Genomic DNA, 6,636 nt, shown 5'->3' on the forward strand with positions numbered 1-6,636 from the left:
GCACTGAAAATAGTTATTATTTTCTCAGAGATTTTCCCGAAATTCTGGAGGTTTCCAAATGACCCCAAATTTCATCCATTATTTTATAAAATGTATCCATTTCCAATTTGTCATAAGCTTCCTATTATTTATATTGAAAGGATCCTCCATATGTCGCAGAATTTTCTTTTTTATGCGTAAAGAAATGTATCTCAGCTTATCTTTTTATTTGTCATGAAATATTTTCCAAAATCATTTCTTAAAAAATTAATTTTCATTGATTTTTTTGTTTAAAATATGAAAATTCTTTTATATCGGTAGACTTAACGACTCCTTTTTTTTCGTCGGTAACTGACCGATGATTTTCGATAATTACCGACAAAAAAATCGGTAAAATTTGCATACAGAATAGCACTTACCGACAATTATCGTTAACTATCGACATTTGTCGTTAATTCCATCGGTAGAGAGTTACAGAATCCCACTACTGGTATATACGTAATTAGTGGTATTTAAATAAATATATACGTTACGACTAAAATAGTGGTTTAGAGTAAAAACCACTATTTCTACACTTAAAAGCGTTTTTATTTATTTATTTCAATGTTCATACCATGGTACAATAATTCTTAGGTAGGCCACAGCTAACAGCTGATTACAATTTTTTTTTGTTATGGCTTAATCCATGGTACAATAATTCTTAGGTAGGCCACAGCTAACAGCTGATTACAATTTTTTTTTGTTATGGCTTAATCTGTCAAAACCGTGTTGACATGCAGAGTTGATATTTATTATTGATCAAAAAATTCAACTCTGTTTTGTTTTCATTTCAACATTTCGTTCTTCTTCTTCTTTGTATACTCATCCGTTATCATTCATCAAAACAATTTTGACGTTTTAAGCCATAGCGACAGGGTTGTATTTTTTTGGCGATTCTCATACCTGGCATGGTATAAATAAAAAGGTATAACAGAGCTCACATCTGATTTAAATTTTTTTTCTGAGTGTGACCGACTTTTGTCAATGTGAAGTTTTTATTTTGTGTGTGTATGTGTTTGTTTTGAAAAATATTAAAAATGTTTTCAAAATAGGTTCAAAATAAATTGCAATGAAATCGTTAATTACAGAGCCGTTGTAGAATATATTTATCAAACTTAATTTGAAAATAAGTTTTTGACCGTGTTTCGATGTATATGTGAAAACAAATATATATGTTTCATTCATTTTCGCTCTGTTTTAACGAATTGGATAAAATGACAAAAACTATCAAACAAACAAAGGCAACCTGTTGCATATGCCAGTATAACAATTTTGACAGGAAGCGGGCATACGTGTAGGGTTGAATTTCTATCGTTTTTTCGAACCTGTTCTACCTTTCTTATTGTACCATGATACCTGGCCTACCTATGAATTATTGTACCATGGCTTAATCTTTCAAAACCTTGTTGACATGCAGAGTTGATATTTATTATTGATCAAAAAATTCAACTCTGTTTTGTTTTCATTTCAACATTTCGTTCTTCTTCTTTGTTTACTCATCCGTTATCATTCATCAAAACAATTTTGACGTTTTAAGCCATAGCGACAGGGTTGTATTTTTTGGCGATTCTCATACCTGGCCTACCTATGAATTATTGTACCATGGTTCATACATAATACAAGCCTGTATGGCCATAATTGCGTATCTCATGTCAAAAAAAATAAATGAGCTATAATAATATAATAAGATAAAAACAAACAAAAAACCATGTTTAACGAGTGGTAACTCAATATAATCTGATTTAACAGAAAGTGGCATGTTATAAAAAATGCAGATCAATCAAATAGCTCTTGAAATAAAAAGAGGATATTTGATATATCTTTCCTTTACCGACAGTATTCGAAAAAATATGAAATTATAGTGCAAATAGTGTTTTTTATGCTGATTCCAAGGCTGCATAACTTTTGTTGGGGAAATGTATACTTCCCGAGATGTGGGACTCTGAAGTTCCGAAAATTCCATCGTTGAAAGGCCTGCTACTTAGAGAAAAATTTTAATTTAAAAGTAAATGTTGTTCCCGTTCCCGAGATTGGCTCCTGTCCATAGGAGAAAGTCTTAAATCCCCGGCCGAAGACCGGCTATTAAAAGAAACTTAAGATTTAAAAAAAAAAATTGCGTACTGTCGGTAAAGGAAATTAGTTCCGGATATTGGGCGTGTCATGTTTAGAGCCCGGTCCCGGATCATCAGGTTGATTTATATACATTAGGGACCTGTAGTGCGATTCTCTAACCCATTTTTGAGTTACCGACAAATGTCGGTAAAATTAAACAGCAAAATTATGAATGAAAAGTCCAAATAAGTGTAAAACACGACAGACTCTGTTGTAAAAACAGATTCAACTTTTCGTACTTTTTGAGCATAGTTGCATTTTTTGCACATGCATCGAATACAACACTGCATTTTTGGTGGATTTGTGCCGGATTTAATACTATGTTTACATTTACGAAATCCACTCGATTTTATCTGTCAATTCCTTTGTGTATACGTCAAATGAAAACTCATCTGAAATCGATTGGATTTCATTTGACGTTTGCGCAATGGAATTGACAGTTGGATATCGTAAATGTAAACATAGGCTAAAATAAACCCAGCCGTGAGAGGATTTAATTTTTGTATGGGGGTGCTACCATGGTGCAATGCCTTGCAGGCATAAGGTCGTGGGTTCGATTCCCCGGCCAGGCAACATCAAAACACTTTTTAACGGTGGCAAAATACCCCTCAGTAATGTTGGCGACATTTCCTGAGTATTTCAGCCATGTAAAACTTCTCTACAAAAAGTGGGGTCTTAGACACATGAATCGGGGTGCACTCATTGATATGAGAGAAGTCTCCCTTGTCCCTTAAGGGATGTTTGTGGAACAATTATATATATATTATTGGCAAATCTGGTCAGATTTGACCAGATTAAGCAAATAAATCCTCATGAGTTGGGTTAACCCGGCAAAAAGCTGTAGAGTAACCGTGCTATAACATACCGCAAAATATCGCATATAAATTGCGTGCTTTTTTAAAGTAAAGGAACGCTTTGCAGGTTAAAAATGGTAAGAAATGGTAACCTCAGGTAAGTAAAGGAACAGAGCATCTGTTGTAGAAACAGTTGCAACTTTTCGTACTTATAGTTGAATTTTTTGCACATACATCGAATACAACACTGCATTTTTGGTGGATTTATGCCGGATTTAAAATAAACCCAGCCGTGAGAGGATTTAATTTTTATATGGCAAATCTGGTCAGATTTGACCAGATTAAGCAAATAAATCCTCATGAAGTGGGTTAACCCGGCAAAAAGCTGTAGTTTAACCGTGCTATAACATACTGCAGAATATCGTTAATCATGGTAGAACAAGAAAAGGTAGCAGCAATACCCAGCTGACTGAACTGGGTTGTAGTGTTAGTGTCAAATTTCATATGACATTTTATACATTCATTTCTATTTCAAAGTACATTAGGGACATATATCTTTGGAGAAAAAAAAAATATATCATTCGGAAAAAAACATTTCCCAGAAAGACTTCTTCATATCAATGATATGTAACCTCCTCCAAGTTCGAACGATAAGCCGCGCAGTAAATCACCGGTTGTAGAGGCGATACAACGTTTGTTAATATGTGAGGTATTTTGTTAAAATTTAAAAAAAATAAAGCCCTAATAAACATGTGCTTCTTTGATTTCTAAAACAAAACATTGAAACAGCTTCTCCTTTTTCTATGAATTTCCAGAGACCCCAAACTTTCTGCAAGAATTCTACTTTCTGCGAGAATTTATGCATTTAGTGGAATGATGTGGAAGCATAAAAATTGAAAATGTAACGAATTTTCATTAATGTTTTCCAAAATATTCAACCAAATGTGAAAAATTATTAGTTTTTTAAATTCCAATAATTTATAGACATTTCCTTGTTTTGTTTACAAATACAGCTGGCAGTAACGTTACAAACAAAAACAAATTCCTTTGTGGTTGTTGTTCGAGTTGTATTTATTGTAGTATTAACTTTACCTTGTATTTGTTCTACCATGATCGTTAATAACCGAATTTATAAGCATTTTAATTTTACCTATTTTTGTCGGTAACATAAGAAGTGAGTTAGAGAATCGCACTACTGAGGACGATACAAATTTTGTCTTGCACAAGGCTATACTTCCCGGGATATGGGTCTTTAAAGTTCTGCAAACACCGATTATATTTCTCATATTTTTACAGCCGACCAACTCAATTTTAATTTATAAATAGTTTATACCCAGCAAAAAGTTTGCATCCGCGGATGCAGTTGAATCACTACAAGTGTACAGTACATTTGCCGTTGGAGTACATCTTTTCCTATGCATTCACTTATGAATTTTACAAGAGAGCGCGCAGCTAGGATGCACTCCATTTTGCTTCCACAGCACACAGCTAGGATGCACTCCGTTTTTGATCCAAATCACAACTTTTTATATAGTATTTTGGATTGAATTTAAAGGCACTCTTCGGATTGTGTTTTTAATCAATCCAAAGATGCAGTAAACATGCAAGCTATTGCGAAATATCCCAGAATAAATAAAATGCATTTATTATTTGTGTAAAACAAGAATACAAAGAACGTTATTAAACACAAATTAAAAAAATTCCAGCCTCTGGACATCACGATCAAATTTCAGGCGGCGAGAACGGCTTTCAGGCTTAGAGAGGCAAGTATGTGGCAGTGTTCACGATTTGGACATGCAAAGGTCCTTTTCCCCTTCACCGATTTAGTTGAGTCCAGTGAACCCGATCACATCAGTGATTATATACCCACTGTGCTCAACTTCAACCAAATTAACGTCACAATCCCAAGCAGAGATGCCTGGTCTAGTGGTAGCCCTCCTCTTAGCGGTCTGGCCATCTATACAGACGGCTCAAAAATGGAGGCTGGCACAGGTGCCGGGGTCTTCTGCGAAAACCCACATATTAAGCAATCCTTCAAACTCAATGATAACTGCAGCGTCTTTCAGGCAGAGATTTTTGCAATTAGGAAAGCAGCGGAGATGATCAAAGAACTTGGGAGTTTCCTTAAAGGACCGGTGACTATTTTTGTCGATAGTCAAGCGGCCCTTAAGGCTCTCAAGTCATGGACCATAAACTCAAAAGCTATCCTCGATTGCAAAAACGCTCTGCTTGAAGTACGCGACTTCGTTGATCTTTGCTGGGTTCCAGGACACAGTGACATAAAGGGAAACGAAGAGGCGGATGAACTAGCACGGGGTGGCTCTCAGTCGACTGACTTACCAGTTGAGTCATCTATCAGACCACCAAAGTGCTACTACATCCGGCAACTTCGCGGTTACTTCCTTGAGAAGGCGGGGCAAAGATGGCAAATGGAAACTGGTTGTAAAGTATCCAAGGCAATCTGGCCCAGCTATTCTCAAAAAAGAACCAACTCTCTTTTCTCGCTAAATAAGTTAGGGATAAAGACCACTGTAGGTCTCATTACCGGTCACAACATGGTCAGGTCCCTAAATTCTAGATGGGACAACAGTGGTGTAGACTACTGTAGGCTATGTCAAGATCCGGAAGAAACAGAGACGGTCGAACATCTACTATGTAGATGCCCCTCGTTACTCACGAGGAGACATCGATTCTTCGGTAGATATGAGATAAATACTCTGACTTTCTTCTCCGACATAGACCCCATCTACTTGTACCAATTTGCCAGAAATCTCACATGGCTGGCAAACAAAACTAATTAATCATTGTTTTCTTCTTCTCTCTCCTTCACACAGGGGATGGAAATCGGCTCAACATTGAACAACACCCTCAGCGGCAATACACCCACATCACATTCATTACATCAACAACTTTGCCACAATCACAACAGTCGCGCAACCATATCCATTACTCACCACATCCATCACACCAAGCCACTTTACATCAACAAAGCGACAATAGCCCAACCACCTCACTTTACTTCAGAATAAACCAGTCACCAGCTTCAACACCCACCTTATATACCAGCATCCATCATCATCACATCCAACCCATCTAAACTTACATCCACCATCACAACCTCAGCAACAACCTATAAACTCACATCCATCATCACAGCATCACCTACACACTCAACTTCACAACAAATCCGCAATAATCCAGCATCTATCATCATTACATATAGTCCAACTACAACACACAGTTTCTTTAAGGATGATCACAATGGACCTCAAGGTCTCCGAGTGAAGTAGCTGCCAACAACGGTAGCTGCGCGTCCTAAAACCAAACCAAACCAATACACTCTTGTTTGTCTTTTGAAGAAATGTGTAGGGATCAACCAACTGGTTTTTTTTTCTGTAGGGATCTCTACAGCAACTGCTTATAAAATGTATGTTACGGAGTGCATTTTTCATAACTCTGTTGGACTACATCGAAAGATGTTGTGAAATCATAACTCCAATTGCACAACTTCCAAAATTTTTTGCTGGGTATATTTATAACAATAGGTCTGTACGATAACCAAAGTTTGCACAAACTTTTAAAAAATGCTGTTCGATAACTAACTTGTTCAGTAAAAGAGAATTGAGAAGTCTTGCAAGTAGTTGCAAGAATTTGCAAAAACTTTTTACTTGCAAAGTTATCGAACAGGCATAATATCAGCTACAAATTTGTT

This window comes from Musca autumnalis, unplaced genomic scaffold (genome assembly GCF_047663935.1).
Source record: "Musca autumnalis isolate F117 unplaced genomic scaffold, ASM4766393v1 scaffold_3, whole genome shotgun sequence".
NCBI classification, from domain to species: Eukaryota; Metazoa; Arthropoda; class Insecta; order Diptera; family Muscidae; genus Musca; species Musca autumnalis.